Source organism: Eschrichtius robustus, chromosome 5, assembly GCF_028021215.1.
Source record: "Eschrichtius robustus isolate mEscRob2 chromosome 5, mEscRob2.pri, whole genome shotgun sequence".
NCBI classification, from domain to species: domain Eukaryota; kingdom Metazoa; phylum Chordata; class Mammalia; order Artiodactyla; family Eschrichtiidae; genus Eschrichtius; species Eschrichtius robustus.
The window spans coordinates 44,401,184-44,425,611 of record NC_090828.1 but is presented as its reverse complement, the minus strand read 5'-3'; the positions used below and the strand labels follow the sequence as shown (position 1 = coordinate 44,425,611).

At 39.4% G+C, this 24,428-nt stretch overlaps 1 protein-coding gene across 4 annotated transcripts in view; it reads left to right on the top strand.

Annotated features, from left to right (window-relative positions):
* The first annotated feature begins 2,584 nt into the window (after nt 1-2,584).
* The window catches only part of INPP1 (inositol polyphosphate-1-phosphatase), a 38,313-nt gene continuing 16,469 nt past the window's right edge, over nt 2,585-24,428 (top strand). Inside the window, exon 1 of one of the 4 annotated variants that reach the window (XM_068544782.1) lies at nt 2,585-2,604. The gene's annotated coding sequence lies outside the window, so the exon portion shown is untranslated. Of the gene's footprint in view, nt 2,605-9,823; nt 10,175-24,428 lie in introns of those variants that run through there. The other 3 variants (XM_068544781.1, XM_068544779.1, XM_068544780.1) reach the window with 3 other exon arrangements.

The window sequence follows — 24,428 nt, the reverse complement described above, 5'->3', positions numbered from 1 at the left end:
TTGGATTTCTTAATATTTGGTATTTCTTTGGAGGAGGAGAAATAACATCAAATGACTGTTGAAATAGTATGCTTTTCCACTCATATGGGAAGACTTTGAGTCCTTTCAGAGTCACTTTTGTATTGTCTGGTGTTTGGTTGGTGAGGCTTGCTACTATTCTTAATGCTATATTCACTTTCCCAATGGAAGATAAAGATAGAGGGTAAGGAAAGAGAAAATCGTGAATATCAGTGTTCTGTGCAGCTGCAATGCTCAGAAACCCTCCTTTGAGACCCTTGCCTCCAAACCCTAAATTAAAAAACCAAAACAACACATCCTATGTTATTAGTGGTAAGATCAATCAAAATTTGTAAAATTTCTGCCTATATTTAGGAGCAAAATACTCATTTAAAAAGAAAAGACAGTGCAAGGCAAGACAACGTTTCATACGTGTTTTTAAGATCCAGGGATGAGGTAGGAAATAATTTGCAGCTGATGAAAAATTTATGGTAAATGGTAACATCAAAGATTGTTTTTTTTCAAGTTTTAAGTTGTGACTTCAACAACAACAAATGAGAGACAGCTGCTGCTGTACACTCATCTCCTCCTAGACCCTGGAGTATGTTGAGGACAAAACCTCCGTAATCACCCAGGAGATAAGACTATCTAAAGGGATGGTGGGCAGGAGACCAGAAATGGCAATGGAGAAGTGCATGGTGACTGGGAATTAGCGTCCTTTTCCTCATCTTGGTGTCAAGCAATAGTCTGCAACTTTCATTTAACTCATTGGTCCGCACAGAAGCATCAGCTGAACCACATTTGTTGCTATTTCCAAGATAAAATTTAACTGTATATGTCAGGTAATATATTTAACTTTTCTTGTGAAAAAAGGGGAGGAAAAATATCTATGACGAAAAGAACTGGGACTTCCCTGGTGGTCCAGTAGGTAAGACTCCGCACTCCCAATGCAGGGGACCCGGGTTCGATCCATGGTCAGGGAACTAGATCCTGCAAGCATGCCGAAATTAAGAAGTCCGCATGCCACAACAAAGACCCGGCGCAGCCAAAATAAATAAATAAATATGTATTTTTTTTTAAGTGTTAAAAAAAAAAAAGAACTATGTGAACAACAACAACAAAAACAGGAGACAAGTACATGTTCTTTCTAATTTTCCAATGTTTTCTTCCCATTTATAACATTTCATTTGTGGAAACTCAAAATTAATCACAATAAGCAAACATTTTAGTAAACATTTCAGTGACAGTACATTCTATAAGAAAAAACTTGTGAAAAGCATTTAGGATCAAAAGTTCAATATCTGTGAAGACATTATGAAAGCTAAAATTATTTTTAAGTTGTGAGGTGTTAGGAGTAATAGTACAACCCCATTGGCAAAATATATTTGTCTCCTAATATTACCTAAATAATGATGAACTTTATGTATCATAGAAGGAAGTTACTTAACAAAATAAAAACACAGTATAATTTGCATATGAGAGATCTACTTCTTGTCTCCTCTTGCCTTTCCAGTCTCTTGTTGGCTTAAGTTTTGGGTTTTTTTTATAAATTTATTTATTTTATTTATTTATTTTTGGCTGCGTTGGATCTTTGTGGCTGCGCGTGGGCTTTCTCTAGTTGTGGCGAGCAGGAGCTACTCTTTGTTGCGGTGTGCGGGTTTCTCATTGTGGTGGCTTCTCTTGTTGCAGAGCATGGACTCTAGGCACGCAGGCTTCAGTAGTTGTGGCACGTGGGCTCTCGAGCACAGGCTCAGTAGTTGTGGTGCACGGGCTTAGTTGCTCCGCAGCATGTGGGATCTTCCCCGACCAGGGCTCGAACCCATGTCCCCTGCATTGGCAGGCGATTCCTAACCACTGCGTCACCAGGGAAGCCCTGGCTTAAGTTTTTACCAGAATAATTTGGTAACATGAGGTATGGAGGGTGTGGTTTTGGAAAAGAATTTGATTCTGCATGTTAGATGTTTTAAACAAGCTTCTTAAAGTTCTATTTTTGAATGCCTAAGAGGTTTAAAGAATTTTAATGCACTTTTCCCTATGAAATTAGTGTCACATTCACACTTACCATGTAATATCCAAAAGATAGATTACAAAATTAACAGTTCTAAAAAAATCTAGGCAAATGTATTCCAAAGCAAAATACACAAAAGGAATAAGCAATGAGGATATAAATACTCAAGATAACAAAATACGCAGGAAATTGTTTTACAAACTAAAGGGTATCAGGGAGTCTCCAACATAAGTTGATTTTAGGGTCTTCCATGGATGGCTAAAGTAAACAAGAAAATATTCAGGAAAGTCTAACAATTGAAGGAAATGACTCATTGATAACATGTTTGTTCCAGAGGAAAAACTTTGTACTGAATGGCAGAGAATTGTACACCTAATCAGTAGGGGCTGGGCTGGGCAGTTTACTAAAAAAGTGTTCAGATGAAGCACAGGGGAAGGCAATCCAGAGTCCCTTCCCTGAACTTTTTGCTCTCAGATTCCAGCTTTTAATTCCCTTGAGACAGGGGGAAACTCAGATCCTAAGTAACTATATACTTCAAGACTTTGGCATTTATTATATTTTACATCTTGGAATTCAGTAAGCAACCCTTCTGTGGAAAGGTAAGTGAAAAAAAAAAGATAATTCCTATTTTATGAAGTTTTAAGTATATATACTACATGTGTATGTGTTTGTGTGTATAGGGTGTGAGAGAGTAAAGATAAACACTCAGGCCTGGTGAAACTTTGTTAGAGATAAGCCTATGTTCCCATACATTGGAAAGTGCTAATAAATATATCTGCATGACTTGTTCTAGAAATTTACCCTTTGCTTTCGTAGGCTCTCAGCTACATGTAGCCCTCAATACCACGCTCAAAGCCCCCTAGTTTATATAGTTTAGTAAATTTGCACTGTAATTTAAGAAAAACGCAAGGAGTTTTAAATATTCTATCACAGATGTTAAGGATTCTTCCCCAAATCTTTAAGAAAATCATGGATATGCTTTGTTTTCATGAGAGTTGTTCAGCCTTTTCTAAGGAAAGTATAAACGACTTATATTAGTTAATGATTTTTTAAAATTTATTTGTTTTATTTATTTATTTATTTTTGGCTGCATTGGGTCTTTGTTGCTGCGCGCGGGCTTTCTCTAGTTGTGGCAAGTGGGGGCTACTCTTCGTTGCGTGCGCGCGTTTATTGTGGTGGCTTCTCTTTTTGCAGAGCACGGGCTCTAGGGCATGCGGGCTCAGTAGTTGTGGCGCACGGGCTTAGTTGCTCCGCAGCATATGGAATCTTCCCGGACGAGGGCTCAAGCTCATGTCGCCTGCGTTGGCAGGCAGGTTCTTAACCACTGTGCCACTGGGGAAGCCCTAGTTAATGATTTTTAAGGGAACACAAAAATAAGATTGTGCAATATGGTGCTAGGAATCTCTTACACTAAATCAATTCAAATTTAGTTCTTGTGTGAGTAACCTACATTTTTGCCTATCTGTTAGCTACCTAACATCTTACGGTTGAGTCATTTTTACATACGCCTAACAGATGAGCTATAGGTGGCAAATGCTCCAAAACTCATTATAATCCAGTGAATTACAGTCAAAACCAATTTCAAGTTTCCAACAGCTGATTTCAAGCTATGAGGTATGACAGTGGCAGGCATGCAATGTTGATCCATGTGACAACAATTGGTGACCTCAATGCTAATTTGCTATGACTGAGTAAAGGATATGACTGAGTCTAGGAGGCTGTGAGAGCTGCCTGCTGACACTCTGCTATCGACCCTTATGCTAGAGGCCTCGGCTAAGGTGTCATTAAAAATCATATTTCAAAGGAATATTTAATGACATGGTGAAATGCTCATATATGATGATTAAACAGCAGTTTACAAAACAGTATAATATATAATAATATATACATAAACACACAGAGAAGATGGCAAGTTATACTCCAAAATGTTAATAGTCATAGAATTTGGTATGGGTTTTGTTTCATTCTTTATATTTTTTCACATTTTCGCAAAGTTTCCACAACTTGTCTTCATAATGCATTACTTTTATAATAAGAAGTTAGTTAATAAATTTCATCTGAAAATATAAATATTTTGAATATTTGGAAAGAGTAAATTTTGGTGGAGAATTACCCATTTGCTATTAAAAACTTTGCCATTGGCACAGTAATCCAAAGGCAGATGAATGAAAGAAAATAGAGGACCCAATATAGCCTAGGGTATAGAAGAGCTTAATACATGATGTATTTGTCATCAGAGATTAGTGGGAAAAGGATATCTGTTCAGTAATGATGTCAGGAAAATTGGCTATTTGGATATTAGAAAAAAAAAATTAGATATTTGGGTGGGGGGAAATCAATTTAGAGCTTCTCAAAATAACTTCCAGATTATTAAAGACTTAAATCTAAAAATTCAAATAGTAAAAAATATCAGGAGAAATATAAGTGAATATTGATCTGATCTTTGGTTTTAAAAGGATTTTCCAGGCATAAAAACAAAGATCCATAGATTTGACTACATTAAACATTTTTTAATTTGTAAATAATGAACACCCGTCAATAAAAGGCAAACTAAGAAAATTATTCATAACAAAAGTGACAAAGGGTTGCCAAACTACTATATTGTTAATTGAATTAAACAAGATAAATAGTAAGGCTCAAATATTGCTAGTTTGTGAGCTCCGTGAGGGCAGAGGCATAACTGTATTGTTTGTCATTTAAATTCATTAGCATAATACCCAGATATAAGTAATTAATATGCATTGAATGAATAGAGAAATGGTTGAACATGAAAAGGCAGCTAAAAAAAGGTGGGAAGGAAGAGGAGAAAAGGAAATACAAATGACAAATAGACAAGGAAAAAAAAACTCTCAAAAATAATAAAAATGCAATTAAAACTATAATGAGAAATTAGGAAATGTTTTTTGTTTGTGTGTATTTGATAATAGATGCAGTAATGAGGAAAGCAACATCATTCACAGTGAAGAGTGTTTTGAAGGGCAATTGGCAAAGTCATATGGTTGACCATGTAATTCTAGGAATCTAACCTAGAGAAATATAATAGACACTTGATACTTATGAAGGATATATCTTCCAGACTCTTGGACTCTCCAAATCTGTATTTTCAAAATGTGTTCCAAGGGGCCCAGGAATTCTGCAGGGATGTCCTGAGTCTGCCTCAAAGATGAGAAAGAAGGTTCCCCCAAATCTGTATGTGACTTTTATCTCATTTATATGTTAGGCTTGATATTTACAAATATTTTCTTACGGATTCCACTGAAAACATCAAAATTTGAACACTACTATATTGTAGTATATGATTTCTTCAATAAAATGCAATGGAGTCTTCTCAAAAAGTGTCTGGAGAAGTGGAGAACAATAGTCAGAATGTTACATTCCCAAACACTGGCCTCACAGTAATTCAAATTCCTGCTTCAGGAAACTTGTAAATCATTCTATAATTACCTTGCAAATAGTCAAAAGCTCAGATGTAAAATGTGAGAATACAGGGCCTGTTGCATAAGAAATAAAAGATTTTTGATCCATGATGTTCACCAGCGTTCTTTTTTTTTTTTTTTTTTTGTCTGCGTTGGGTCTTCTTTGCGGCATGCAGGATCTTTTGTTGTGGCACGCGAGCTCTCTAGTTGGTGCGGGTTTTCTCTCTCTAGTTGTGGCACACAGGCTCCAGAGCATGTGGGCTCTGTAGTTTGCAGCACTCGGACTCTCTAGTTGAGGCACAGGGGCTTAGTTGCCCTACTGCATGTGGGATCTTAGTTCCCCAATCAGGGATGGGACCTGGGTCCCCTGCATTGGAAGGCGGATTCTTTATCACTGGACCACCAGGGAAGTCCCTCACCAGTGTTCTTTAATACATCAGTCTGTCCTAACAGGAATCAACTTCCACTTAGGTGTTCCGACAGAAGAGATTTTATTGAACTGACTCTTTACATAAATTTTGGGTTAGGTTTAGGGTTGGGTGAAGGGAAACAATTCGATGTGAAGGTATCCAGCCTCTTGCAACAGTAAGAAGCTGTTACCACTGCTAGGACTGAAGGGATAAGGGGAGGAGATCAAATTAGCAAAGCGGTAGGGGCTGCCTTACAGGAGCCTTAGAGGACCAAAGCAGCAAAAGAGGTGGGAAGAAATACCCCAACCTTCTCCCATTTTCCACTCTCCAACCTGCTTTTGGTATCACCCACTGGTCAATCTTAACGGGAAGCCAGCCGGCAAGAGAACCCAGAGAAAATAGTCTATGAAAGTTCTGCCTTCTGAGGCACAGAGTCCAGCAGAGAAGGAAGGAAAATGGATCTGGCAGACAGCAAGTAGAAAATAACCAGCATACTTACAATAGTGAAATACTGGGAACCCAGATGTCCAATAAAAGAGGAATGCATAACTAAACGAAGGTATTAACCATTCTTCAATTAAGTAAATAATGGTAGTCAAAAGATCGTTATAAAAAAAATAGCAATAAAAGAATCATTTTGTTAGGAAAAAAAAAAGATCATGATGTGTTCAGGGAGCACACAGAGACAGGGGAAGGGAATTTGGGGAAGATTTTCTCAAACTGACAACTAAGGGCCTTGTTGCTGCCCAAGCAAAGTTTCTTGTATTTTTACTTATTACAAAAACAATACATATTCACTATTGGAAACACATACATACAACAAAAAAACCCAAATATCTACAATCTCACCCCCACCCCAAGACCACTATCAACATCTTAGGGTGTTTATATCTTTCCAGTTCTTCTTCTATGCATAGATACACATGATTATGTTGTATTTGGGATAACAGATATTCTTTGGTAAACTGTATTTTTCCACTTAACAAATCATGAATACTATCTCATGCAATAAATATCATTCTGAAAATTTTTTAAACATTTAAAACTTTAAAAAACTTGTTTCACACCTGGTTGTAGCTAATTTCTATCCTCAGACATTTAGTTGCTTTATCCTTTTGGCTATTACCAAATCCACTGTGATGAACTTTCTTGCAGTCAACACTGCACACATTACTGACCTCAGGCCAATTTCAGGCCACAACCAGTTTTTCTACAGCCCTCAAGCTAATAGCTTTCACATTTTTTCAGGGTTAAAGAAAAAAAGCACACACACAAAGAAGAAAAGCAAGAAAGACACATGTGGCCTGCAAAGCCTGAAGTATTTACTATCTGGACTTTTATAGAAAATATTTGTCAATCCCTGCATTATGAATTCCCAGAAATGTAATTTTTGAGTCAAAGGGTGTGAGCATTTTTGAGGCTTTTACTGCATTCTGCCAAATTGCCCTCCAGAAACATTGAAGCAATTTATGCCCTTCTCAGCAGGGAGCTTGCTCACCTACCACACATCCTGCCTCAAGGGTCGCTGGCCCAAATCACTAGCTCTATTCTTTTATTCTCAGTCAACTTGAAGGTGCATTATCATTTTACATTTTCACTTCCCTTAAAAATATGTTTGGCCATTTGCATTCTACTTTCATGATTTAACTAATTTACATTTTTGCCCATTTTTAAAAACAAGATATTTATATTTTCTTTGTAAGACCGTTTTATTAAAGGAGGATGTTACTCTCTTATCTTTCATATATATTGCACATTTTTGGATAATTTTTACTTGTCTTTTAATTTTACTCTATGGGCCTTTTTGATGAAAGAAGTTAAAAATTCTATAGTCAAATCTGTCACTTTTCCTTTGTAATTTTGTCCTTTGTTCCATGCTTACTTTGAGATGAAAAGCAATTCACTTATATTTTCTCCTTGCACTTTGAAGACTTTTAAAACATTTTACAATTTAAATCCTGCTCAAATTTAGTGTCTGAGAAAAGTTTTTAAAGTATGAACAGGTAAAATAATGTGAGTCCTGGAGTCATATAGCTGGGTTCAAATTTGGCCTCATACATATTTGAGTAAATTACTTAACCTCTCTAAGTCACAGTTTTATTATTTATTGAGATAACAGTAATCCTACCACAGGGTTGATATAAGAATGAACAGCTATAGAACACAAAAAGCACTTAGCCTCGTGCCATTAGCTATTATCACAGCAGCATGAGAATACTCCAGGCAAAAGAAATAACCTGTATAAAGGCACAAAGGAATGAAACTAGTTTGTGCATTTAGGAAACTAGATGTGGTGTGGTAAAATGGCATGTCAAGTGTGAGGGGGCAGGATTGACAGATGGGAGGGGGAGAGAGGCCTTGAAAGCCATGCCCAGGAGCTTGCTCTTGATAGGACCTGGGAGCCAGTGAAAGCTTTTAAGCAAGCAACCTATTGAGAGGTGTGATGTAGGATCATCTCCGTGGCAGCCAAGTGGAAAGTGGACTAGATTTAGGTCGTAGAGGCATATTGCTGTGTCACAAAAACAGCAGTCTCCTGTGCCACCCCCCCTCCCCCAATTCCTGCTCCCTAGGGGCAAATTCTTTGCATTCTAACTCTTCTGGTATCTGCTATCTCTTTACTTCCAAATATCAAACTGTTTCTTTTTGTTTGTTTGTTTTGTTTTGATTTGATTTATTTTTTTAACTTTTTAATTTTATATTGGAGTATAGTTGATTATGTTCAAACTATTTCTTGATCTTTCCATCACAGATAGAAATGAGACTAGATACAATTATTAGACTGATTAATAAACAATAATACAGGGGATGGACCTAAAAAATGAATCTGAGAGAGAAGACAGAATGGATCAGCTGGACTTGCTAGTGAGTGAAAGCCCGATAATGGGGTGGGGGGGGGGGATGTGAAGGAGGAGTTATCTCAGTCAGAGACCATAAGAAGCAGGCTGGGAGCAGAAAGATGAGTTCCGCCCGGGAGATGCAAAGTTTTAAGCATCATTTCCTGGACTACGACAAGCTGAGTATTACCCCCAGGCCCCCGTCCTGGTGGTTCCCCACAGCTCTGAGGACCAAGACTTGACAACTCAGGAGGTTTGGGGAAATGTAGATAAGAAAACCTGCTAGCTAGAACTTTAAAACAGAGCTTCCTGATTTCATGCCATGGAATGGGTTACAGGTATGTACACAGTGGTCTCCTCTGCCCTCCAAGGTGGAAGAGCCCAGTCCCTCCTGCGTGAGCAGCCTCCTCTGTTTGCCCCACTTGGGGTCCTGCAGACAAGATTATTTCCTAGGTGTGCCATGAAGTTAAAGGATGTGTGAAGGACTTTAGAAGGCCCCGTGTGCTCACAAACAACATCCAGCCTGCTGGGCCACCGGCCAGACCCCTTCTGTTCAACACTCTGTTGCCCTTTAAAAATGTCTACCCTTCCCCCCATCATCACCCATTCCTATCACGACCCACCATTCAAATCCATCTTTAAGGTATACTGAATCCCACAGTTTAGAGTGTTGAAGAGAGAAGAGTTCCCTACCCACGGTGTGCTTCCGGTCAAGGTGGCCCTAGGCCCACACCTTGTTAAGTCAAGCGCCCAGGAGACACTGCTAGGGTTTGCAGCACAACCAGCACGCTTGACATTTCTATTAGAACAACGGGACCCGATTGCCACCGGCAGGAAGTCCATCTTCACAGCTGCCAACCCGTGTATCAAAACCATAATCCTCAAAAAAGAGTACGGAAGAATGGAGGAGGAAGATATCAAAAGCGAATTTGGGGGCGGCTGCAAGAAGAAAACAAAAACAGTGGATGAGGTGACCCTGGAACCCTTTGCTTCCTGGCACTCCCCTCTGAATCATCACGCTCCACTTGCGACGCTGCAGACCCCGGGCTCCTGCAGGCAGGCGTGGGATGCCCCCGTTCGCCCCGGGAGCCTCGAGGCGTCACCGCGCGTTTCCACGCCGTGGTCCGGGAGGAAACAAGAGGGCGGCGGCCTGGCGGATGCTGCGGTCTGCGATCCCGGGAGAGCGTGGCAGCGCGCCGCCCGGCTGCGCCTCGCCCTCCGATGACCACTCCCAGCCCCTCGCCCTCTGGCTGAGCCTGCGGCCAGACGCCCGGCGCCCCTCGGCTAGCCTCCCACGCCCGGCCACCTCCTCCGCCTTTTCCTCCTCCTCCTCCCCCGCCTCTTCCGTTTTCTGGAGGGAAAGGCTGCAGCCTCCTTCTGGGCTCCGCATCCCGGCTTAGGTAATACGCTTTCCTCTTTACGCCCCCCTCGCCTCGGCGCCACAGCCTCCCTTCCTGCTCGGATTCGGGTCCCCGACCAGCACGCACCCATCGCCTCTCCGGAAGGTAGGTGAGTAAATCTGGGCCAGCAGGGCTCCTTGCCTCTCCGCCCGGCCTGTGATAACCGCTGTCCGCTGCAGCGAGGCTGCCACCCGGCCCGGCCCACATCGTTGCTGCAACCAGCCGGGCGGAGGAGCTCTCGAGTCCTGCGGCTCCCTGGGCTCCGCAGAAACGACCCGAAAGAAATAGACGGTGGGAAGAAAGATCGGCAAACAATTTTTTTTTTTTAATTCGATCAGCATTTTTAGGTCGAAGAAGCTGATCTGACAGTTGTCGAGAGCAGTGGGCCGGGATGAAAGTGTAGATGGCGTAGCTGTCAAGCGCCCCTTGGTTTTGCTTTGAGAGATGCTTGTTAGTGTCCATTGCTGCTGGCTGCCACTAGTGACCTACTAGATGAGCGTAAAATAACATGAAGGGACTATATTTAGAAAAGTCTTTGCCTCCTTGCTTTTAATTCACTGCATTTTGAAAGACGGTCTGGTGAGACGTGCAGATTTAGTTGGTGTGGCCAGAGTAGAGTAGTGGGGCAGGGGGATGCGGATATTTAACATGGGTTTGGCTGAATCGTGTATACTGTTAGACACGAAGAGCCTGAAAAAAATCCCTAGATTATTTAGTACATTCATGAAGAATACATATAAACAATCAAGGTGTGTACTTTGGAGATTTTCCGTTTTAAAGCAAATTTTAAGGCGTTGAATAAGCAGAAGTTTGCCCACTGTGTGAATGGCGTTCACTTCAAAAGAACAGTGGGTTAAGGCTCTGTGGATAGACCACTTGAGTGCATCCCACATGTTGAATAAAACAGTTTTTGGCCGTTTTGCTGTGATTCCTAGCTTTGAAACCAAAGAAGTTGATAAGGATCAGCCCTGCTCAACCTGATAATAGTCTAATGATGAAAATAATCCACCGAACTACTATTGACTGATGAATTAGCTAAGTGACCTCATTTTTTACCTTTTAAAATAGGTTATAGAAGGGGGGAAAAAGGGCAATGGAAGCGTTCATTTTTTCAAGGCAGATATTTGTTTGCATTCTTATTTAGAATCTATTTTTAAGCTTTTGTGGATTTTTATACTACTCTTGCAGTTAGTTCTTAGTCATGAAGAAGATTATGTAAAAGGCATAAAGTTACATTTTACTTTTTCATAGAGAAAACTACCGTTTCTTTTCAAGTTATTGGACTAAATCACCACTTGGTTGGAAACTGCAGCTTGGACTCATGCCATTTAATGTGGAATATCTTATTACAGATTTAAATTACAGCTATACTTGTGGTAGTTCTGAAAAAAAATGATCATGTCTTATTTGACATATAAGGCCTGTGAAACAAAAGTTATAAAGTTATTCATTATTTATTTACTTCTGCTTTTATTTCTGTCTCTGTTGCCACTTAGAAAATGTCTTAATCTATGTCATCTTGTAGACAAATTGCCTAAAAGATAATGATGTTATATAAAGTGATTAATAAAACCAAGTGTCTTCTTCATTTATTAAACATGAGGATGGTGTATATGAGAACTTTTTCTGGATGTGTGTCCTCAATAAATGTCCTTGTTAAAATATTTGAATCTTGTAATGAAGCTAATAAAACTCTCTACGTTGATGTTTTTGTTTGATTTGGAGTTTAGAGATAAAGGCAGAGCTGACAGCACTTTGCTTCCCATCTCTCATGATTAGTGTTGAGCAGTGGTCCCCAACCTTGTCTAATTTAAAAAATTACCTAGGGTAGTGGGCAAGTGGGAGGAAGCGGGGATAATATTGGTTTAAAAAGACTCCCAGGTTGCTACTTGGGATTTCCTGAATTAGAATTTCTAAGGGAAAGAAGATACTTAAGATAGGCCAAAATGATAAAAATTTAAAAGGACAAACCAAAACAAACAAAAAAGGCAAGATTGGGAAACACAAGTGGGAAATAACTGTTGCTGACATAACCTATTGGCATTCCTGTACATAACATGTTCTTAAATGGAAGCTATGGTTTTGCTAATATGATGATGTCACACATTTAGGAAATCTGAAACTTTTATATCCTTTTGTAGTCAAGCCTTCTGGGGTGATTGAATTTAGCAAACTTTTTTAAAAAAATAAGTTTATTTATTTATTTATTTTTGGCTGCTTTGGGTCTTTGTTGCTGTGCACGGGCTTTTCTCTAGTTGTGGCGAACGGGGGCTACTCTTCGTTGCGGTGCGCTGGCTTCTCATTGCGGTGGCTTCTCTTGTTGCGGAGCACGGGCTCTAGGCGTGTGGGCTTCAGTAGTTGTGGCTCACAGGCTCAGCAGTTGTGGCTCAAGGGCTCTAGAGCGCAGGCTCAGTAGTTGTGGTGCACGGTCTTGGTTGCTCCGCAGCGTGTGGGATCTTCCCAGACCAGGGCTCAAAACCATTTTCCCCTGTATTGGCAGGCGGATTCTCAGCCACTGTGCCATCAGGGAAGCCCAGCAAACATTTTTACATGTTCAGTCTCTTTTTTGTGGTAAGCAATCTTAATTCAAGTCCTTTAATGTTATAAGAGCATTTTATTAATGGATTTTTAGTGCAATTACTGTGATAGTAATCTACAGCAAAATATTGTGCCTGATCATTTCTCTTTCATATAACAGACTTATTTGTTACTTTTTCTGCGTTCCTAATCAGGGAAGACCAGCATGCAAATTTTAGTAACTTATTTATAACTTTTATTAAAATGACCCAACACCATCTAAAAAAGAAAAAACTTTATTTCAGCATAAAATGTGGTCAATTATATATAAAAACAAATTGACAAAATAAAGTATTAATCTATAAAATAATTCATTAAGATGAATTACCAAAATGGAAAGTATCAGTTTCTTTCTCTCTCCATTCCTTTTCTTTCTTTCTCTTTTATTTTGCTTTTCTTCTTTTTTTTTCTTTTGTTTTAGGGGTGGAGGAGGGTTGTTTTGCTTTCTTGTTTTTATTTTTAATCAAGTAAATGTTTGAAATCTTTTAACTTAATTATCCAAGTTTAAATTAATGTAAATATTTGCTAACTTTCTCAATAGATACTTAAATTTATCCTTTTCTTTACAGAGTGATGATGGTTAGGTTTCCCTCGATGCTAATGAGAGTTGTAACAAATTGCACAGGATTAAATTCAAATGACCAAAGGAAAATGTTATTTAATATTGCTTAAGGTAATCCTAATGTACTTAAAAAGGTTTTTTTTATCATCAGTAGTTTTAAAAATAGGATCTTATCTTCCAAGTTCTAGAAAACCCCTCTAGTTAATTCCTGAGAATTTGCAAGAATCACATATAACCACATATAATCCCAGTTTGATCTGGGAATCATGAAAGGTCTGTTTTAAAAATATGGTTGATTGTAAGCTTCATGAATAGCAAAGAATGGGGGAAATAGAAATGAAAACTCAGATCAAGAAGGTAAATATTAACTAGCTTAGACATTTATCTATGGTTGCAGGATTAGCAAGAATGCAAGAGCATTGAGTATATTTGTATATTGGAGTGGCTTTAATGGGCCATTTATATCGTTTTAGTACTTAGACCTTTTCAAGTAAAAGGTACTATAAATATTCTATCACTTTATGTTCCTTTGAAGGCATATGTTACATTCAGTATTATGCATTGTTGTATTCAACATTTGTCAATATCTGTTAAAAATAAACATTCACCTCTACAAAATGGAAGTAGAATGATACGAGATATGCTGCCATAAACCCAGCCTGCCAAAATGATACCCAATGTGATCGCTGACTTTTACTTTCTTGCTATAATATTCAGAGAATATATTTTAGGTCATGTAATTTATCATTGCAGAAATAAATAATAATAACCATCTTCTAAGAAGTTCTATAAAGAACTCGTTTGAATCGTGTTTCCTAACAGTTATCATCCTAAAATTTGCATAATGAATAATCCCTTACAGATTAATTTTAGTGCAAGAAAATCCTTTTAAACATGTTTATCTCTAATGGAATGAAAATCAGTCAATTAAATTACAGAACTCCCACTGTGTATCATGAGGAGATGGAAAAATTGTGTATCCTGCTCGCAGGGAACCTACAGCCTATTAGAGAGAGCAATGGTGCCCCAAGGGCAGGCATGGGGGGGTGGGGCTTAGGCCTTCCTAATAATGTTCATTAACCCAAACTGCTGTAGCATATAAACACACACTAAATATAAAAACCAGCGTGATTGCAGTGCAAAATCAACTACAAGGCAAAGAGCCTAGTGCCCTCTTTCAATTTAATTTTCATGACCCCGCCCCAACCTTTTTTTTTTCATTCAACCAAAAAATATTTATTATGCCCTTATTAGGTAGATGATAAACATCAAAAGTCTTAAAAATGTACATTTTTTTTTTTTAACTAATGTATTTATTTATTTATTTTTGGCTGTGTTGGGTCTTCGTTTCTGTGCGAGGGCTTTCTCTAGTTGCGGCAAGCGGGGGCCACTCTTCATCGCGGTGCGCGGGCCTCTCACTATCGCGGCCTCTCTTGCTGTGGAGCACAGGCTGCAGACGCGCAGGCTCAGTAGTTGTGGCTCACGGGCCTAGTTGCTCCGCGGCATGTGGGATTTTCCCAGACCAGGGCTCAAACCCGTGTCCCCTGCATTGGCAGGCAGATTCTCAACCACTGCGCCACCAGGGAAGCCCCTAAAAATGTACACCTTTTTGAACCTGTAATTTTATTTGTATTTTACTCTTTAAAAAATTGTAGTAAAATATATATATATAACATAAAATTTACCATTTTGACCATTTCCAAGTGTGCAATTCACTTGCATTAAGTACGTTACCATTGTTATGCAACCATCACCACTATCCATCTCCAGAGCTTTTTTATCATCCCAAACTGAAACTCTGGATCCATTAAACAATAACTCCCCATTACCTGCTCCTCCCAGCCCTGGTAACCACCGTCCTACTTTCTGTCTCTATGTTTGACTATTCTGGGTACCCCATATAAGTGGAATCATACAATATTTGTTCTTTTAAGTCTGGCTTCTTTCACTTAGCATAATGTTTCCAAGGTTCATCCATGTTGAGGCATGTAACGGAATCTCATTACTTTTTAAGGCTGAATAATAGTCCCCAACCTCTTTTATATGGAAAGTGGATATTAAAAAAATAGAGAAGTTTTGAACTGGAACAGACCATAGAAATCTTTCCCTCCAACCTCTCTGTCCCTTCTTTCTTTTCCTTTTTTATGTTTACAGAAATGAGGAAAACAAGTCCCTGAGAGCTTGCACATGTGGCCAGGGTTTTACACCTGGTTGGTTAAAGGCCAAGCAGAGCCTAAGAACCAGCTCCCCTGTGGCCTAAACAAGGCTCTTTCTACCACACACCCACGGTGGCCCACATAGACCATAAAAGGCAGTGTTAAATGAGTTGGTATGGAAAGTAAGTGTTGCAAAATTTCAAAAGAAAAGATAAAATGACTGAAAAACGTTACATGCAAAAGGAAACATTCAAAATGGACTTGAGGATTAATATGATTAATGATAAGATTAACAATTATCAAAGCTATAAATAATATTCTGCTGGAAAAGTTTCTACAAGCCATACATATTTCTTTTTGCCTTGAATTAGGCATTAAATTTGTATTTTAAAAAATATTTATTCTTTCCCACAGTTAAGATAGCTACACTGAATCTACTTCCATTTTTTTATATTCTATGTGATTTCAGGTTTCATTTGTGACACCTCGGTTGTATGCTAAAAACATCTCTTAGCATATAAAAGTTTAAGCATATAGTTGGAAGACAGCAGATAGAAAAGAGTTTCTATTTAGTGAAAGTGTTTCTCACTCCGGAGAAGAGGATGAAAAAGGGTCACTAACAAATTTAGAAGTATTTCTAAATGGAATATTTTTTCATACTTTTCAAATGCATTCTGGGAAGACATTGAAATGTATACTTTAGGCAAGTATTATGCTAATGTGGAATACTTATTATGTAGGTCAACTTGCATTTTTTTCCAGCATTTAATTTTTGTTACAAAAAAGACAATATAGTTGACCCTTAGCCGACCAAGGCCATTATTCTTAGTCACAATAGCTATAGCTTTCCCTGTTCTGCTCCTTAATAACTATTGAGAGACAGAGCTGACTGTTGCACCTGGTGTTCCCTTAAATTGTCAAATAAAAATTAGATGAGTGACATTGCCTGTCCTTAACCCAGGTTTACTGGATCAGTATCTCCAGGGGAGAAGTCTAAAAATCTATATTTTTAATGAGTGTTTCAATTGATTCTTGATCTTACTAATTTGGGAGACACTACTTTAGCACAAGCTCCCATTTACAACCTACCAGAACAACATTTGAGGATAGAGGACTTCTTTGTGGTCTATTGCTTTGAGCAGCAGCAGTGAGCAAAAATGTGGGCTAATGTGGTCCAACAGTAGCCTTACTAGAGCCAGGGTGAGGTAGACTGATCAGCTTAGAAATGGGCGTGTTATGTCAACGCTCTATGTGAAGAATGGGAAGAAGGGAGGGAGAAATGTGAAGGTTAAATAGATGGATTTACATATCCCATATTTAATGTCTTCTCTAACAAAACCAAATTAAACTCAGCATTTTTGGCTATTTAATCAACAAAATTAATCAAGATAGGCCACCTCCAGATGTCAGAGCATAATATCAGATTCCGATTTGGTGCTCAGAAATGTGGTTCAGTTGCTAGTCATCCAGATACAGCTTTGGTTTTTTTTGTAAATGAATGCAGAATATATGTAGACTTTGATATAAATAAATATGGGCCCACGTGCCTAATGGCACCTGGGTAATGCTGATAAAATACAAGTATAATAAACAATATGACAAAGATGAATTCTGTATTTACAAAGCTAAGAGAAAATTCATAAGCCAACATTTATTGAACACCCCTGAGGTATGCGCTAAGAGTCATAAGAAACCATGCACGTTTAAATCTCCTGCCAGACAAGGGCATAGATAAGCAAACCAATGTACGGTGTGTTGGAGAGCTGGGATAGAGATTTGTCCTGCTTCCGTTCTCCTATGGCCCAGGTACCCAAGATGGAGGGTCAGGCATGGCTCCTGGAGGAGCCAACTGTCGAACTGACTCTCCTCTCTCTCCACACACCCACCCTTTAAAAAACTTTCTATCTAAATAGAAATACATACAGAAAAGTATGCAAGTCCTAAGGGTGTAGCTTGATGAATGTACACAAAGTCAACCCACCCATGTAACCATCACTCAGATCTAGAACATTCCCAGTGCCTAAAAGCCCCATCATTTACCCCCATCAATAATCCCTTCTCCTTCTCCAAGGGTAACCACCACTGCAACTTCTAACACCATAAGTTAGTTTTGCCTTTTTTTGAACTTAAACTAAATTAAATTGTTCCACGTATATTTTTTGTGTCTGACTTCTTTCACTCAGCAGTATGTTTTTGTGAGATGCATCCGTGTTGTTGCCTATAGCAATAATTAATTAATTCTCACTGCTGTATAGTATTTTCTTTTGCAAGTATGCCACAGTTTATTTCATTTTAGTGTTAATGGTCACTTGGGTTATTTCTAGTGTGAGGTTACTGCAACAAATTATGCTGATCATAAATATTCTTGTACATGTCTTTTAATGTATATGTGCAGGAATTTCTGTTGAGTACAAGTCTATAAGAGAAATTGCTAGGTCATAGGTTATGCTTATATTCAACAAATTATAAACAATTTTCCAACATGGTTGTACCACTTTCATTCACACCAGCAGTATGAGTCTCATTGCTCTACATCCTCATCAAACCTTGACATTTTCAATCTTTACTTTTAGCTATTCGGTTGGACATGCAGTGATACCCTGTTGCGACTTTTAAGTTGCATTTTCCTGATTATTAACAAGCTACACTATCTTTCCATATATTTATTGGCCATTTGAACATCTTTTATGAAGTATCTGTTCAAGTTTCTTGCCCTTGAACTGATTCTGAGAAGGTGAGTAGACATTAGGCATAAGGCAGGAGGAAGGGCATGTCAGCCAGAGGGAACAGCATGTGCAAATTAATGATCTGCCCAGAGCATGGGAGTAAATGGACAGATGGTGGGAAATCAGCCACTAAAATGCTAAACTTAATCAGAGACTATGAAGTGATGACAGCAACATCGCAGGGATCAAAGTGAAACAGCACTAAAGAAGTACAGGCAGTCCCATGCTGTACTGCTTAGTGGATTCTGAGAAATGTGTGATGACCAAATATCTGAAAGTTGAGCAAAGCTCATACACTGGAAGGACAATTCAGTTTCCGATGACCTAAAAGTTAGTGTTTGTAAATGCCTGTTAATGCTTGTGGTACAGTTTTCCTTCTGGCCTAGGTAACCAGGTGGGTAGATGAGCATCTCCTAGGGATGTCAGGGGAGGCTATTGTTAGCAAGTTGCACTTTAGCCATCGTTGGCTACTCCAGTTGAGCCCATTACATACTTTGTGTGGGCCCACTTCTGTTCCCCATCCTTTCTGGCAGCTTCCATTCTTTTTTTATTTTTATTTTTTTAATTTTTTTATGGCTGTGTTGCGTCTTCGTTTCTGTGCAAGGGCTTTCTCTAGTTGTGGCAAGCGGGGGCCACTCTTCATCGCGGTGTGCGGGCCTCTCACTATCGCGGCCTCTCTTGTTGTGGAGCACAGGCTCCAGACGGGCAGGCTCAGTAGTTGTGGCTCACAGGCCCAGTTGCTCCACGGCATGTGGGATCTTCCCAGACCAGGGCTCGAACCCGTGTCCCCTGCATTGGCAGGCAGATTCTCAACCACTGCGCCACCAGGGAAGCCCATTCCATTCTTTAAACTACTCCCTAAAGCAGCCCTAACCTGGAAGGGGAAGAGGAACAAGGTCTCTGTTTCCCCTACAATAGCAATGTGAGCTAATTTAGAGCCTTGGTCAACCCCTCAGCATGTGCCCACCTAGGGAGAGTCCTGGCCAGCTGCACCCCTTTGGGAGAGGTCACCAAAAACACTTCTTGTAAAGCACCCAGGTATTTCATGGAAGTCGGACCTTCTTCCCCAACAGCAATAGCAGTCAGGCAGGGCCACCACACGGTAATTTCAAATTGCCGGTCTTCAGAGGATGAGTGACAGACTGAATTCAGTTTATGAATTGTGGGGATGGGGGGGTGGAGTCATTGTCTAATGGGCAAAAATGTGGGCTCTGTAAAAGTAGTAGGTTATCTGCAGGAAGAAATGAATGTCAACAGAAATGCTTTGACCTACTTGCCTATTCATTAGCGAGCAGTTCTGTTTTGTTGAGGGCCCTCATCTATGTTGTCACATTTCTGTCACCGTGAGCAACACAAGGGCATGGCCAGCTTCTGGTACAACCAGGCTCATCACACAAAAACAGACACCCTTGGCTCTAGAATCTCCACAAGTTTCCCGACAAAATATCCCCCTTGACAGAATAGTGACCCTCCTGAGCCATCTGTAGATGGTCTACCATGAAGCCAGAGTAGTCTTCAGCCTCCGGGAGCCAAAGTTTCCACCCAGACACCCAGAAGCTGAAGCAATCAGATCTGGCCTGCATAAAGGAAATTTTTTCTGGGTCATTCAAAGAATTACAAGTAGTTTCCAGCCTTTTAGATTTAATGGAGTAGTACATTTTCAGAAAAGATTTCAGTGACCCATATAAAGTTGCCGACTTCTTATTTTTCAAGTAAGGACTGTGATTGTGGGTTCTGTGAAGTTGTATTTAATAGTCATAGCTGTCATTTGTTATCTACTATATGCAAGGCTCTGTGCTTGGTACTTTTCCAGAAATATCTCTTTTGATCTTCACAGTGTCCCTGCAAGATATGTATTATCTTCATATTACAGATGAAGAGAGAGGCTCAGAGAGGGTAGGTCAATTACCTGATGCCACACAGCTAGTTGATGGCAGAGCCCTGGTTTTCAACCCAGGTCTATCTGATTCCGAAGCCTATGTCTTTCCCATTTTACTGTTTATCATGTCTGAAATATGTGTATATTATTTTTTTTTTAAAGATTTATTTATTGATTGATTGATTACTATGTTGGGTCTTCATTTCTGTGCTAGGGCTTCCTGTAGTTGTGGCAAGCGGGGGCTACTCTTCATCACGGTGCGCAGGCCTCTCACTATTGTGGCCTCTTTTGTTGCGGAGCACAGGCTCCAGACGCGCAGGCTCAGTAGTTGTGGCTCACGGGCCTACTTGCTCCGTGGCATGTGGGATCTTCCCAGACCAGGGCGCGAACCCATGTCCCCTGCATTAGCAGGCAGATTCCCAACCACTGCGCCACCAGGGAAGCCCCGATATGTGTATATTATTCACATATGATTTTTAATATCTGGTGTTCTGATGAGATGATAAGATGGTCAGAAATTAAAATTGAGTTTTGATGACCAGACCAATCACAAGCACTGAAATTGAAACTGTGATTAAAAACCTTCCAACAAACAAAAGCCCAGGACCAGATGGCTTCACAGGTGAATTCTATCAAACATTTAGAGACGAGCTAACACCTATCCTTCTCAAACTCTTCCAAAATATTGCAGAGGGAGGAACACTCCCCAACTCATTCTACGAGGCCACCATCACCCTGATACCAAAACCAGACAAAGATGTCACAAAGAAAGAAAACTACAGGCCAATATCACTGATGAACATAGATGCAAAAATCCTCAACAAAATACTAGCAAACAGAATCCAACAGCACATTAAAAGGATCATACACCATGATCAAGTGGGGCTTATCCCAGGAATGCAAGGATTCTTCAATATATGCAAATCAATCAATGTGATACACCATATTAACAAATTGAAGGAGAAAAACCATATGATCATCTCAATAGATGCAGAGAAAGCATTCGACAAAATTCAACACCCATTTATGATAAAAGCCCTGCAGAAAGTAGGCATAGAGGGAACTTTCCTCAACATAATAAAGGCCATATATGACAAACCCACAGCCAACATTGTCCTCAATGGTGAAAAACTGAAACCATTTCCACTAAGATCAGGAACAAGACAAGGTTGCCCACTCTCACCACTATTATTCAACATAGTTTTGGAGGTGTTAGCCACAGCAATCAGAGAAGACAAAGAAATAAAAGGAATCCAAATCGGAAAAGAAGAAGTAAAGCTGTCACTATTTGCAGATGACATGATACTATACATAGAGAATCCTAAAGATGCTACCAGAAAACTCCTAGAGCTAATGAATGAATTTGGTAAAGTAGCAGGATACAAAATAAAAGCACAGAAATCTCTTGCATTTCTATACACTAATGACGAAAAATCTGAAAGTGAAATTAAGAAAACGCTCCCATTTACCATTGCAACAAAAAGAATAAAATATCTAGGAATAAACCTGCCTAAGGAGACAAAAGACCTGTATGCAGAAAATTATAAGACACTGATGAAAGAAATTAAAGATGATACAAATAGATGGAGAGATATACCATGTTCCTGGATTGGAAGAATCAACATCGTGAAAATGACTCTACTACCCAAAGCAATCTACAGATTCAATGCAATCCCTATCAAACTACCACTGGCATTTTTCACAGAACTAGAACAAAAAATTTCACAATTTGTATGGAAACACAAAAGACCCCGAATAGCCAAAGCAATCTTGAGAACGAAAAATGGAGCTGGGGGAATCAGGCTTCCTGACTTCAGACTATATTACAAAGCTTCAGTAATCAAGACAGTTTGGTACTGGCACAAAAACAGAAATATAGATCAATGGAACAGGATAGAAAGCCCAGAGATAAACCCACACACATATGGTCACCTTATCTTTGATAAAGGAGGCAAGCATATACAGTGGAGAAAAGACAGCCTCTTCAATAAGTGGTGCTGAGAAAATTGGACAGGTACATGTAAAAGTATGAAATTAGAACACTCCCTGACACCATGCACAAAAATAAACTCAAAATGGATTAAAGACCTAAGTGTAAGGGCAGACACTATCAAACTCTTAGAGGAAAACATAGGCAGAACACTCTATGACATACATCACAGCAAGATTCTTTTTGACCCAGCTCCCAGAGAAATGGAAATAAGAACACAAATAAACAAATGGGACCTAATGAAACTTAAAAGCTTTTGCACAGCAAAGGAAACCATAAACAAGACCAAAAGACAACCATCAGAATGGGAGAAAATATTTGCAAATGAAGCAACTGACAAAGGATTAATCTCCAAGATTTACAAGCAGCTCATGCAGCTCAATAACAAAAAAACCAACAACCCAATCCAAAAATGGGCAGAAGACCTAAATAGACATTTCTCCAAAGAAGATATACAGATGGCCTACAGACACATGAAAGAATGCTCAACATCATTAATCATTAGAGAAATGCAAATCAAAACTACAATGAGATATCATCTCACACCAGTCAGAATGGCCATCATCAAAAAATCTACAAACAATAAATGGTGGAGAGGGTGTGGAGGAAAGGGAACACTCTTGCACTGTTGGTGGGAATGTAAATTGATACAGCCACTATGGAGAACAGTATGGAGGTTCCTTAAAAAACTACAAATAGAACTACCATACGACCCAGCAATCCCAATACTGGGCATATACCCTGAGAAAACCATAGTTCAAAAAGAGTCATGTACCAAAATGTTCATTGCAGCTCTATTTACAATAGCCAGGACATGGAAGCAACCTAAATGTCCATCGACAGATGAATGGATAAAGAAGATGTGGCACATATATACAATGGAATATTACTCAGCCATAAAAAGAAATGAAATGGAGGTATTCGTAATGAGGTGGATGTAGTTACAGTCTGTCATACAGAGTGAAGTAAGTCAGAAAGAGAAAAACAAATACAGTATGCTAACACATATATATGGAATCTAAGGGGAAAAAAAAAAAGGCCATGAAGAACCTAGTGGCAAGACGGGAATAAAGACACAGACCTACTAGAGAATGGACTTGAGGATATGGGGAGGGGGTGGGGTGAGATGTGACAGGGTAAGAGAGTGTCATGGACATATATACACTACCAAATGTAAAATAGATAACTAGTGGGAAGCAGCCGCATAGCACAGGGAGATCAGCTGGGTGCTTTGTGACCACCTAGAGGGGTGGGATGGGGAGGGTGGGAGGGAGGGAGATGCAAGAGGGAAGAGAAATGGGAACATATTGTATATGTATAACTGATTCACTTTGTTATAAAGCAGAAGCTAACACACCATTGTAAGGCAATTATACTTCAATAAAGATGTTAAAAAAAAAAAATTGAGTTTTGTCTTTGTAGAGAGATTTGGGCTTCCAGGAAAAGTCTTAAGAGCTTTTTTTTTTTTCTAATTAGCCTACTTCAGTTTACTCAGTGTTTCTCTAATAGATGTGAAAATCCCATAAAAGCTAAAGAGACTGTTTCTATCTGACATTGTGACACGATCTTATGTAAACATGTAGATATACATTTGGTCTGAGATGGTGAGGAATGTAACTTCTTTAAACCTGTTCTGCTCAAATGTGACTTGAAATGGGTTGTCACAAAATAAGGCTTACAAGAGTATTTCAGTGTTCACTGATCATTAATGATTTGGCTGTTAAAGTGAGTAGCTCCTAGTGGGAAAGATTGTCTTACAGAATTAAACTCATTGACCACATAAACAGGAAAGAGAACCCTACCCCAGTTCCCTGTTTGGCCAGAAAAAAGAAGACAAAGGAATAGATTGGGTTGGCATTTGCTAAGATTATCAAGGTCTCTTTGGGCTAAATTGTATTCTCTCTAAATTTGTACGTTGAAGCCCTAACTCTCCAGTACCTCATAATGTGACTGTATTTGGAGATAGGGCCTTTAACTTAACTCAGTTCAAGGTTAAGTGAGGTCATATGAGTGGGCCCTAATCCAATCTGAATGGAGTCTTTATAAAAGAGGGAGAGACACCCACAGATGCTCGTCCACAGAGGAAAGTCTGCAAGCCAAGGAGAAATCAACCCTGCTGACACCTTGGTCTTGGACTTCCAGTCTCCAGAACTGTGAGAAAATAAATTTGTTGTTTAAGCCATCCAGTCTGTGGCACTTAGTTATGGCAGCCCTAGCAAACAAATACAAGAGGAATTAGATATTTGGCATGAGCTGACCCCCTCCCCGCCCCTCATGCCAAGACAGCCAGTTAAGAGAGATATCAGTAGAACATAGATGAGCTTTTACTATCCAGCAAAGATGGTTTACATTGAGACTGAGGATCAGCTAGGGGAAAGGTTTTCCTGAGAGCAGAAGGAAAGTGAGTATCAAATAGTGATTTTTTTTTTTTTTTTTTAATTTATTTATTTATTTTATGGTTGTGTTGGGTCTT